The sequence below is a fragment of the Dreissena polymorpha genome, chromosome 1 (assembly GCF_020536995.1).
Source record: "Dreissena polymorpha isolate Duluth1 chromosome 1, UMN_Dpol_1.0, whole genome shotgun sequence".
NCBI classification, from domain to species: Eukaryota; Metazoa; Mollusca; class Bivalvia; order Myida; family Dreissenidae; genus Dreissena; species Dreissena polymorpha.
In genome coordinates this window covers 11,815,644-11,829,884 of record NC_068355.1, presented here as the reverse complement: position 1 = coordinate 11,829,884, position 14,241 = coordinate 11,815,644, and positions in this window count along the sequence as shown.

The window sequence follows — 14,241 nt, the reverse complement described above, 5'->3', positions numbered from 1 at the left end:
TAGGAACACTGATAATGTTGAGTATTGAACCTGGGATTATAATTTTAATATCGGAACATTTTTATATAAATATACGACCAGCTAAATGTAAATATGTTAAGGGGATTCTCAGAAGCATACAGCGCATGCGCTATTGTGAGGCCCCTCACTGTGCCGATGCTACAACAGTGTTCATTTTTCATTTATCTCAAATTCAAAATTGCCATAATGTTTCAGCCAACTTAGTGTTTGTAAACTCTGGACTCCAGGGTGTGTGTTCTATATGGAAAATGAACAGAACAGAACATATATTTTATTTGATTTGTACATAGTACATCATCATATACACATATCATTTTATGACAATTTATAACATCACGTATATCAGTATAACATATAAACACGAATTAAAGGACATTTCAAAATAACATAACACAGCATGTAATGAGGATGATCAGTTTTCGTTAACATTTGTAATTTCGTTTCTAATTTCCAAGCTTTCTTTAATATAATTTGCAAATTTAATCAATACAGATTTGTTTTCAGTTTTCAATAGCTCAATAAATGTTAACATTGATGGTCGTACACAATAATGTTTCTTAATATTTTTTTTCGTATATTGCTTAAACAAGGACAAATAAGAGTGGTGAAAGGTACTCGTCTTCAATATCAAGCGAATTACAACATTGACCGTATCGCTTAAAATCTTGGTATTCTATTTCTACCAAATCTACCAGTTTGAACTCTTAAAGAATGTGCACATAATCTTATTCTAGGGACAAAGAACCTTAAACTACTTGGCAATAGATCTAGATACAGTTCATATGACAGAGATTCTTTACGATTTTGTAGCAAATCTAATACACTACTATTTTCAACAGAGCTGTGCCAGTCTTGTTTATAAGTATCAATCAATCTTTGTTTAAATATATGTGGAAATGCTTTACAATAAAGAGTATTACTATTTCTAAAGCAATCACCAAAGCCATATGTTTTTATAAAAAAAACACATTTGATACCCAATTATTATAACCGTTTGAACAATCAGATATACTTTGTCGATAAATCGTTTTCATAATAATATTATCGGTATTTAAAAATTTACACCAATACTTAATTATCCTAATATATCGAGTAATATATAACGGGTACCTTCCTAAATCACCACATACACAAGCGTTACAAGTACTCAATCTGACCTTTAAAACACTTTTAGACTTGTACAATGATGCATCTTTATCGATGTTAACTTGTTTTGTATTTATGCGAGTGTATGTCTCCATGAGTAATGCCTGCACGTGAGCATACGAGTTATTGTAAAATTATACATCAACAACACATCGCTTAAATTTTCTCTAGTCTGACTCAATTGATTAATACAAATTAAAAACCAAAATTGTTATTTTATTTTTGTAAAAAAAATTCTACTACAGTGTAAAATACAGCGCTCAATCCTTGTAAATAACATGTCGTTGAGCGTTCGTTTGAGAAGATGTTAATAAAGATACAGTTGCTCTAATTATTGTTTTGTTGTTGTTGTAACTGTTGTATTTTTATATAGCATTGTTTGTTTGTACTATTATATAGCTGTTTTTGTGAAATGCTTACACATTTTGATATATGTAAGTGAACGTTGTGCAAACTATTATCTCTGTGCAGGGAAATACCTTCATCACTTGAAATCCCTCCGTAGTGTAGCCTTGACGGCCCATTCTTTACACAACCGATTGTTAGTTTATTTGTAATCCTCTATTAAGTATGTGATTGTGTGATTACAATTGTGAATCCCGTTATCCAGTTACACAGCCCTTTTTCAAATAACACTAACGTTGAAATGGGTGGATACCGCTAGCCAGTGTTAATGTATGCTTAAAAAAAATGTATAGTTTTTTCGTATAAGTAAAGAATTTACAGATCACTATCTACTAAAAAATAAAATGACAGTTTTCTATCCTATTTTTGCTTTATTTGGCGTATAGCCAATTCATAAAATGTTTGTTTTTTGTTTTTAAAGAAGTATCTTACTATGCACAAAATGACGAAACTAGTCAGCCTACTGAGATTATACTATTTAGGCCCTCAGGCTTCATTAATTGACTATATATTGTGCTCAAAATAAAATGCGTTTATGTTGCGTGTGCAAAAATGTACTATTACAGTGTAAAAAACAACGCTTAACCATTGTCAATATCATGACCTTGGGCGTTCGTTTAAGAGATTAAATTACAGATACGGTTGCTATAACTATTTTTTGTTTGTGTAATTGTTGCAGTACTTTATTGCATTGTTTGTTTGTACTACTATATAACTGTATTTTGTGAAATGCTTACACATTTTGATATATGTAAGTGAACGCTTGTATAAATTATCATCTCTGTACAGGCAATTACCATAATCACTCAAAATCCCTTCTTATTGTAGCTTTGACGGCTCATTCTTTGTTATACTGACTTTAGTTTATCTTTTGATCCTAGGCTATTATAATTTACTCTTTATACACCCAACATAACCTCACGTATCATAATTATGATACAAAACATATTATCATCCTTTACCATTTGTTTCTTTTCCCTTCCATCTTCTAATCTTTCAGATATCTTTTTCTTCAATGTGCAGCAGTTCTGTAGCAAACAACGAACACAAATCTTAATAACGTATCCGTCGCAATGTGTCCTCATCGCTAATCGCAACACCCGTATTATGACAGCGTTTCTGGCCCATCTTGTATTTATTGGAGGTTATTATTATGTTGTACATTAAACAGAGACCAGTAAACGCTGTCATGGTTGCATATAGAACACCAGCTATCTTTCCATTTTTCCTGCACTTATTATATGTATGTCAATTATGGCTTAATATAACAAGCCTTTTCTCATTACAAATTTATGTATACACGTCTATGAACACAGCACTGAGAATTGAACATCCATGCAAACGTGTTCTGATAAGAAAAAACATACACACGGATATTATTTTCCTAAAAAAGCTTCTAAAATGTTTCGTATGTGCTGCAACATGTTATTGGATCTCTATAGTCTTATTGCGATCAGGTGATATTCATCCTAACCCTGGGCCAACTTTGTCTGATCTATCTTCTAACACAGATACAAGCAGTTCTTCTTCCTTTCTAAATTCGTCGGCAACAAACCACATCCGTTTTGTACATTACAATATTCAAAGTCTGGTGCATAAAATTGATGTTCTTTACACAGGACTACGAGGATTTGACATAATTGGTTTTACCGAAACATGGCTTAATAGTTCTATTTTATCTGCTGATCTCCTCTTTGACGGTTTTCACCAACCAATTCGCAAGGATCGCGCATTCGATTCACACGGTGGCGTTGCTATATACGTAAATGAAAGTATTGCCTTTAAACGCAGACAAGATCTTGAACTGAATAATGTTGAATGTATTTGGATTGAAGTTTTTCCCTCAAAAAATAAATCCATTTTGTTTGGCGTGTTTAATAGACCGCCTAGTGCGGATAGATCATATATGATTTCCATTGAAGAGTCTATAGGGTTAGCCAGAAACACGCGAATTGATGATATTATTATAACAGGAGATTTTAATATAAATGCTCTAGCTGAACCGTCTGCACGGAAAATTAATGATTTATGTCAACAATATGAATTAACGCAACTCATTAACGAACCAACACATTATACTGAACACACATCATCCATTATTGATCTCATTTTTGTAAGTAATCGGAATAATGTACTACTTTCTGGAACAGGCGAACCCTTTTTAGACCAAACCGTTCGGTACCACTGCCCTGTTTTTGTAACATTAAAATTTACAAAACCCAGATACAAAACGTTTTATCGACATATCTGGCGCTATGACATTGGAGATTATTCTAAACTACGACAAATGATGTCGGATACTTATTGGGACCTACATAAATCCGAAAATGTTGATATATATGCAGATAATTTAACTAAAACAATATTGAACATTGCAAGTATATGTATTCCGAACAAAAATGTTTGTATCCGTTTGCGTGATCTTCCATGGATGAACAATAACATAAAGAAAAAAATTCGACAACGAAAGCGCCTTTACCGAAAAGCAAAACAATTTAAGAGTGATATTCACTGGTCAAATTTCCGTCGTGTAAGGAATGAGGTTGTTTTACTATTACGAAACTCGAAAATCGAATACTTTCACAATATTGCTAAAAAACTTAAGTCATCAGACCTTTCCGCTAAAGACTGGTGGAAGACACTGCGAACATTTGTCCCTTCTAACACAACTAACACAATACCACCTCTTTACGATGAACAAACCAATAGTTTTGTAGCGGATGATACATGTAAAGCGGATATGCTCAACAAGTATTTCGCTAGCCACTGATCGTAAACAAACAGTAATCTTACCGGGATCGTCCGGATCAACCCCTATTGAAATTCTCGCCGGAGTCCCTCAAGGTTCTATTCTAGGACCACTTATGTTTTTAGTATATATAAATGACATAATTACTGACATAAATGCACACATACATTTGTTCGCTGATGACACCAGTCTTTTCATGGTCGTTAATTCGCCTAACGAAACTGCAGCCGTACTGCAATCAGATATCGACAAAATTTCTAGCTGGGCTAACAAATGGATGGTTTGTTTTAACCCTTCAAAATCCGAATCAATGATTATTTCTCGCAAAATAAATAAACCAAATCATCCACCATTGACCATGCAGAACATTAATATTCAAATTGTTGATATCCATAAACATTTAGGTGTTTTTATGTCAAATGACTGTACATGGCATGCGCATATATCCTTCATAAAGGAAAAGGCATGGTCACGAGTTCATATAATGCGTAGATTAAAAACAATTCTTGATAGAAAAACTCTCGAGAAAATATATTTTTCGTTTATTAGACCAATCATTGAGTACTCAGACGCTGTATTTGACAATTGTACGCAGTACGAAAAAGATGAACTAGAGAAAATACAAACTGAAGCCGCGCGAATAACCGCCGGATGCACACGTCTAGTCTCATTTGAAGAACTTTATAATGAATTAGGATGGGAAACTCTTAGTCAACGAAGACGTAAACATAAATTAATATTAATGTATAAAATGAAATCAAATAATTGTCCGAACTACTTACAGTCCCTTGTTCCCGCAACAGTTGGGTCGCGTAGCAATTACTCATTAAGAAATGCGTCACATCTCCAATCAATTCAAGCGCGTACGTCACTGTATTTAAATTCCTTTTTACCGTCCACTGTATCCGAATGGAATAATCTTCCAGATGACGCCCAAATCGCTGAATCTATCCAATCTTTCAAAAGGCGTATTAACATTGATCGACCGATTCAAAATCCCATATTCTCGTACGGCGAAAGACGCTCTAAAATATTACACACGCGTTTACGTACAAAGTGTAGCGCCTTAAATGACCATCTTTTTAGACGTAATATTGTTACATCCCCATTATGTGTATGCGGACTTCAGGAAACGACGTCACATTATTTTCTCGAATGTACTCAGTATGCACATGCCCGCGGCGAACTTCTTAACGCAATATCCGTTTATTCCGTCCCCTGCATTGAAACTATTCTATTTGGAGACAACACGCGTGACTACCTTACCAATATTAGAATAGCTGATGCTGTTCACAAATTTATAGTTAATAGTAAGCGATTTGATTCGTAAAAAGCTACAGAACGACTCACAACCCTTTTCTCTTCTTTTCCCTTATCTAATATTTCAAAACTACCTTTATCTTCTTCCCAGAACCCTACCACACTTTCCTTCACCTCCATACGTCAACTTAAAATTTATTTTTTACAATTCAAACACTATACACGGAGTTTGTCTCTTTCTTTAACTGTTATTATTGTTTAATGATCAAAATCCGATCATGTTCGCCTGAAAACATGTAATTGTATTTGTATAGGGAGAAGAACTATATAAGACATTGTCTTTCGTTCTAATCCTATTCAAACATGTTCATTGTATAAATGTTACATGTGTTGCTATGTAATAACAAATTGTATTGCTTGAAATAAATATGTTTAAACTAAACTAAAACACTTTTACAAAACTTGAAGTGTATGCGCTCTATTTCTTTAGATTTAGTTGCGCCCCATACCTCGGCAGAATAATTCAATATAGAACCTGTAAAGAAATCAAAGAGCTGGCATTGTAATTTGGGTTTAAAATAATATTTTCTACAATTATACATAAGTAATTTTAATGCTTATAATGATTTACCAATTAAATGCTCTTGATTCATAGCGAAATTGCCAGTGTAATTAAATATTGTACCGAGATAGTTGAGGTTATCTACAGTTTCTAGCGTGTTCCCATTGTAACTCCACTTCTCATCTGGAAGTACTCTGCCTCTTTTTCTAAAAACCATAACTTTGTTTTTTTTGTATGTTTACCTCAAGGCCCCAACAGTTACAATAATCATATAAACTATCTAAGCTATTTTGTAAGTCTTCTAGTAGTTCTAGGTCTTCCACGAATAAAGTAAATAGTAGAGGCGAAATTACCTCCCCTTGACGTAGTCCAACAGCGTAGCTGAAAAAGTCTAAGTACGTATTACAACTGCGTGCGCAAGACTTAACCTTTTCATACATATCCTTAACAATACGTAATTATTTACCTTGAATACCACATTTTACTATCGAAACAAGATTTTAAATCAATAAAACCAACATACAGACGCTTGTTATTATTCATATAGTGTTGTATGACTGAGTGAAGAATAAATATCGCATCAACAGTTGATTTCCCTTTTCTAAAACCGAATTGAGCATCATATATTACACTATTATTTTCACAAAACGTTTCAATTCTTTTATTTAAAATAGTAGTGAACAGTTAGAAAAACAACTAACTAGTGTTATTCCCCTGTAATTCTGTGCATTTATTGTATCGCCTTTCTTATGTACAGGTACGATAACTCCTTCTATCCATTTGTCGGGAAAGAAACCAGACTCTAAGATGGCATTAAATAAATCACTCAGGTGAGCACACACGATGTCTATAGTCCCAGTAAAATACTCATTTAAATGGAAGTCTGACCCTGCAGCTTTGCCTTTCTTGAGGGATTTAACAACACATACAACGTCTTCAGCAGCAATAGGTAAATTTAACTCATCAACGGGGCAATCATCATTATCAAAATTATTTTCTTGGCAAAATGCATTTGCTTCTGCATTATTACATACAAATACATCGCTACATAATGATGAGAAGTATTTACAAAGTCATCTACAGAAACATCTTTTCCAACTGATTTCTTTTTAATAAACTTATTACAATATTACAATTGCTTGACAACCTGAATTGTAATAACGCCCGAAAGAGTAATAAACTTATTTCTTGATTAAATATTGCATCTGGTCGCATTTCAATCACAGATTATTGAAAAATATAATGCATACATGTATATAAATTGAATCTTAATAGGGCAATGCGACCTATGAATGACAAAAAAAGTTTGTCTCATACAACCTCAATTGTAATAAAGTTATTACATTATTACAATTGCTTGACAACCTGCATTGTTATAACGACCGAAAGTGTAATAAAATTATTTCTTGGTTTAAAATTGCATCTGATCGCATTTTCAAACACAGATTATTACAAAATATAATACATACATGTATATAAAATTATATCAATATGGCAATACGACCTATGAATGACACAAAATGTGTTTTCAATTAAACTCAATTGTAATTAATTTATTACATTATTACAATCGCGTGTCGCCCTGAATTTTGATAACACCCGAAAGTGTAATAAACTCATTTCTTGGTTTAAAATTGCATTTGATCGCATTTTCAAACACAGATTATTGCAAAATATAATGCATACATGTATATAAAATGTATCTTAATAGGGCAAAACGACCTATGAATGACAATAAGTTGGTATCATACAACCTCAATTGTAATAAAGTTATTACATTATTACAATTGCTTGACAACCTGAATTTTAATAACGACCGAAAGTGTAATAAACTTATTTCTTGGTTTAAAATTTCATCTGATCGCATGTTCTAACATAGATTATTGCAAAATATAATGCATACATGTATATATGGGACCGTCTCGTCAAAATGCCAGATGACAGAATTACAAAGAAAGTATTTTTGTGGGATCACGCACACAGCCACGGATGGTGTTCGGACATGAAACGTGTTTTTGAACAATTAAATTTATTTGACCTGTATGCTACTTAATCTATGAGCAATCTGTCGCTGAACATTTTGCTGTGCCATGCTAAAGATACATTTACACGTATATATGCTGAACAATGGCAACAAGATCTCGTATCCCAACCCAAGCTCAGGACTAACCGGCAAATTAAACACGAACTTGGATGTGAAAATTATATGTCTATGCAACAACCAAAGCACTTGAGATCTTACATCAAATAAGAACAGTTACTTGCCGCTGCGGATTGAAACCGGGCGGCTTAGATACTTAAAGATCGAAGAAAGACTATGTCTTTTGTGTTAAGAACCCTATCAAGTCAAAACAGAATACTATTTCTTATTTGAATGTCCATTCTACCTTTGTTTAAGATTATCATTTAATAACTGTGTATCCAATATTAAACCAAACATAACTAACATCCCGTATAACGAGAGGCTAGCATGTATGCTGACTCATAAGAGACTTATTTATAAATCTGCATTATTCATTCAAGATTGCTATATGAAACGATCGGAATAATAATATGTATTCGACATAAATTAAAACAAATCATTATGTAATTTATATTACCTATGTAAATAATATTAGTTATTTCTACATGAAGTTGGAATACTATGATCTTAAGTCCACTTATTTAAATTGACACAAGTTATTGATCTAAACTATCCATGTTTATACTTTTAACAATTTAACTCTTTTTACTATCGTGATCTTTCCTGCACTATTTTGATGTGATTTTATGACAACACCGATAACATGTCAACTCAGTGACTCGTAAGCCATTCATATGGCTGGGTATTACAATGTTTTGTATAAATATATTTGCTAATAATACTATTGATCATATTATTGCTGTAAATACCAATATTTTTTAAAGTTCTACGCGTCACTATAATTAAATATATACAACTACTACTATAAATTTATATTTATAGTGCAATACGACCTTTGAATGACAAAAAGGTGTTCTCATACAACCTCAGTTGTAATAAAGTTATTACATTATTACAATTGATTGACAACCTGAATTGTCCTAATGCCAGAAAGTGTAATACACTTATTTCTTTGTTTAAAATTGCATCTGATCGCCTTATCAAACACAGATTATTGCAAAATATAATGCATACAAATGAGACTTCATGACACTGTCGATACTATAAACGGCTGCCCTCAAGGAAGTGTACTCTCAACTATATTATTTCCGCTAAAATGCACACCCTAGATCGAACGATTAACGCCCATAATTCTCAAAATAACAATGATCAAATTAACATATCTCTTTTTGTAGATGACAGTGCTTTATGGACCACTTCAAAATCACATAAATAAGCAATACATCAAATTCAAAAAGCCCTAACTGCCATAGAGAACTGGAGTACATCATACGGTTTCCAAATTAATCCTACAAAAACACAAGCAATCGTATTTTCGAACAGAGCACGTAAAGCAACCCTATGTAAGAAAATTGCAGACCTCCCACAATTTACGTCATGCGGTACTCCTCTTCCATACCCTGACAAAATTACTTTCTAGGGGTAAACATCTGATAAATATCTAACATGGGAAGATCACATCATTGAATTGTTAATGCGCAGCCATAAAGCATCCAAAAACAACTGGGGTACGGATAAAAAAAGCCATTATGCGTATTTGTAAAGCCACTATCTGGGCAAAGATAAATTACGGAAGCATTGCGTATAACTCATCCAGCGATAAATTACTCAACAAGCTACAAGTTATTCAAACTACGGCACTTAAAATTATTACGGGCACGCTAAAAACTACACGCACCATGCTACTACACATCAAGTGTGGAATGCTTGAAATGGGCCAACAAAGGCAAATTAATCAACTAAAATACCGCGCGTGCACGATATCTATTGAAAATAAACTTCCAATCAATTTAAGCGTCAATTTAGACCCGGCCTACCTTAAAAGAAAAGATAAATTATGACTCATGTACGCGATGAATGTTCAAGCGCTTAGCAAATACTATCTTATCGACAAAATTAAAGTACAAGCACCTACTCACTGCAGCCTAAGAGAACTCTCCAAACCCGACATTGGCTTTCATTCATCAACACTAACACCTTCGGGCGTTATTACAATTCAGGTTGTAAAGCAATTGTAATAATATAACTTTATTACCATTGGGGTTGTATGAGACCAACTTTTGTGTCATCCATAGGTCGTACTGCCCTATTAAGATGCATTTTATATACATGTATGCATTATATTTCGCAATAATCTGTGTTAGATAAGGCGATCAGATCCATTTTAAACCAAAAAATAAGTTTATTACACTTTCGGTCGTTATTACAATTCAGGTTGTCAAGCAATTGTAATATTGTAATAACTAAATTACAATTGAGGTTGTATGAGAACACTTTTTTGTCAATCATAGTCGTATTACCTTATTAAGATACACTTTTATATACATGTATACCCTATATTTTGCAATAATTTGTGTTTGAAAATGCGATCAAATGCAATGAAAAACCAAGAAATAAGTTTTTTACACTTTCGATCGTTATTACAATTCATGTTGTCAAGCAATTGTAATAATGTAATAACTTTATTACAATTCATGTTGTATTAGACCAACTTTTTTTGTAATTTATAACTTGAAAACTTGAAAGTAGTTTAAGAAACTAAACTGATATAGATGATGTATATAGTGATTGGTGTAATATCGTTTCTAAATCTATGTATGAAAATTAACCTTTTAAAGTAGTTAAGTCTGGTACTCATAATAAAAATCGACGTCCAGGCAAACCATGGTGGTCTGAACATTTGACTGAATTATGGAATCTTGTTTGTACTGCTAAAAAAGCTTGGTTGTCATGCATTAATAGAAATTATAAAACGGCTTTAAAATCTGAATATGTAAATGTCCGAAAATGTTTTGATAGAGATGTGCAGAGAGCTAAACGATTTTACTGGTATTCAATGCAGGATCAACTTTTGGGGGAGTGTAACGTCGATCCAACCAAATTTTGGAAGTCCATTGGGAAAATTGGAGTAAATTGCTCTAAGATTAATGTTATTCCGATGGAGGTATTGATAATATTTCTGTCGAAGTACTAACCAATAATTCAGCTTTGTCATTTTTACATGTGTTGTTCAATATTTGCTTCAATATTGGTATTGTTCCTACTTTATGGAGTAAATCTGTTATATGCCCTATACCTAAAGCATCTACTTTGGATAAACGGGATCCTTTGTCGTATAGAGGGATATCACTTGCACCTGCAATGTATAAACTTTACTGTTATACTTTGAATAATCGACTTAGTCTTTGGACAGAATCAAATGACAAGTTGTCTGATGAACAAAATGGTTTTCGAAAAGGTCGTAGTACCACAGATCATATTCTGTCACTTAATACTATTATTGATACAAGAAAGAAAAATAGATTGTCAACATACTGTGCATTTATCGATTTAAAGAAAGCATACGATTCTATTAATAGACATTTACTTTGGAAAAGATTGTATGATGTTGGTGTGTGTGGCAAGATGTTATCTGCTGTTAAACTGTATACTCATCTGTTATGTCATGTGTTAGAGTTAATTCTTTTAAAACAGAGTGGTTTGACGTCAAGTGTGGTTTACGTTAAGGGTGTATATTATCTCCCCTGCTTTTTAATTTATTCATCAATAATTTAACTATATACCTTAAATCCTTTGGCTTAGGTATTAATATTGATAACGAAAAGCTATGTATCTTGTTATACGCTGATGACATTGTAATTTTAACCGACAATGCTGATGAGCTACAAATATTGTTAAATGCTTTAAATGATTGGTGTTCTCTGAATGATATGACTGTTAATCCGTCCAAGAGTAATATTATTCACTTTCGCCCAAATGCTTTTCAACGTACGAATATACTTTTTAAATGTGGTGAAAATGTATTACAACTAGAAGATAGATATACTTACTTAGGTGTTATTTTACATGAGCATCTTGATTATGATATTACCGTTAAAGCTGTTGCTCAGAGTGCTAGTCGTGCTTTGGGTCTCTTAATCGCAAAATGTAAAAGCTTGGGTGGCGTTCCGTATAATGTTTTTTCCAAATTATACGATTCTGTCGTTTGGCCTGTAATTAACTATAGCGCTCCTTAATGGGGCGCTCGGACTTATTCATGCATTAATGCGGTGCATAACAGGGCACAACGCTTTTTTTCTATGAGTGGGAAAATATACACCAAATGATGGCATATCGGGTGACATGGGTTGGATTCCACCACAAGTACGGCAGTGGAAATCTATCACGCTTTATTGGTCACGTTTAGCATATATGAATGCAACGAGGGTAAATAAGCGAATAGCACTCTGGGTAGCATCTAAGTATAATCGTTTATGTAAAAATTGGGTATTTGCTATAAAACAGTTTCTAGATGTTTATAACTTGAATATGTATAGCAATATTTTGCAACCGAGTCGTAATCCTTTGTCGATGAAGTCATAGATATTGTTAAAAATAAGTATATCTCCCAGTGGTATGACAGAATAAATAGTAACACTGGTCCTCCTGGAAGAGGAGGTAATAAATTGCGTCTGTTTAAGTGTGTTTAATCTGAATATGTCACTGAACAATACTGTAAATTAATTATGCCACCTAGACATAGATCTGCGTTTTGTAAGTTCCGGTGTGGGGTTGCTCCCATCAGAATCGAAACCGGCAGGTATGAAGGTTTACCGATTCAGGAAAGAAATTGTCCATTTTGTAATAATGTTGAAGATGAGTACCATGTATTGTTCCATTGCCCAGTGTACTGTGATATCAGAGAAACTTTGTTTAAACGTGCTTCCGAAACAAATGTGTTGTTCTTAACACTAAATGATGTTGACAAATTTAACTATCTGTTTTCCAATTCTAATATCATACGAGCCTGTGCTAGATCCTGCTATCTCATGCTACAGAGGCGGGTATTTTTAATGTGTAAGTAATCTATTTTATTTATGTATATAATGTGATAATTGCTTTAGTTTTCCCCCGTTTTATTGCGTCTGAAGCAACTTTGCTAACCCGGTTCACGGTGATCTGATCAACGTGATATATGATTTCTTACACCCATTTTTTAACTAATGCGCGATAGTGCTTTTTTCTATCTTTCAGTATCTTACCTTTGTTTTAAGGCAGATCGTAATTAATATGATTAGCAAAGTTTCTCCAGTTTTAAACTTTTTAACTTTTATTTTTTTATTTCATTTGTTTGTGCAAAATGTTGAATTGATAAAAGTCGTAATGTATGTAATTTGTAAATATTAAGTGGAAGTCTTAATTGCGATAGTCTCTTATAATTCCAATATGGAATGGCAATATACATTTGGCAATGTGTAAATAATTGTAATATTACCATGAATGTATATTAATGAGACTTAAATAAATAAAGATATATAGGTCGTATTGCCCTATTAAGATACATTTAATATACATGTATGCATTATATTATGCAATAATCTGTGTTTGAAAATGCGATCAGATGCAATTTTAAACCAATAAATGAGTTTATTACACTTTGGGGTGTGATCAAAATTCAGGGCGATAAGCGATTTTAAGAATGTAATAACTTTATTACAATTGAATTGTATGAAAACACATTTTTTGTCATTCATAGGTCGTATTGCCATACTAATATAAATTTTAAATACATGTATGCATTATATTTTGCAAAATCTGTGTTTGAAAATGCGATCAGATGCAATTTAAAACCAAGAAATGACTTTATTACACTTTCGGGCGTTATTACAATTCAGGTTGTCAAGCAATTGTAATAATGTAATAACTTTATTACAATTGAGGTTGTAAAAGACCAACTTTTTTGTAATTCATAGGTCGTATTGCCCTATTTAGTAGGTCGTATTGCCCTATTAAGATACATTTTATATACATGTATGCATTATATTTTGCAATAATCTGTGTTTGAAAATGCGATCAGATGCAATTTTAACGGAGAAAAGAGTTTATTACAATTTCGAGTGTTATCAAAATTCAGGTCGACACGCGATTGTAATAATGTAATAACTTTATTACAATTGAGTTTGTATGAAAACACAT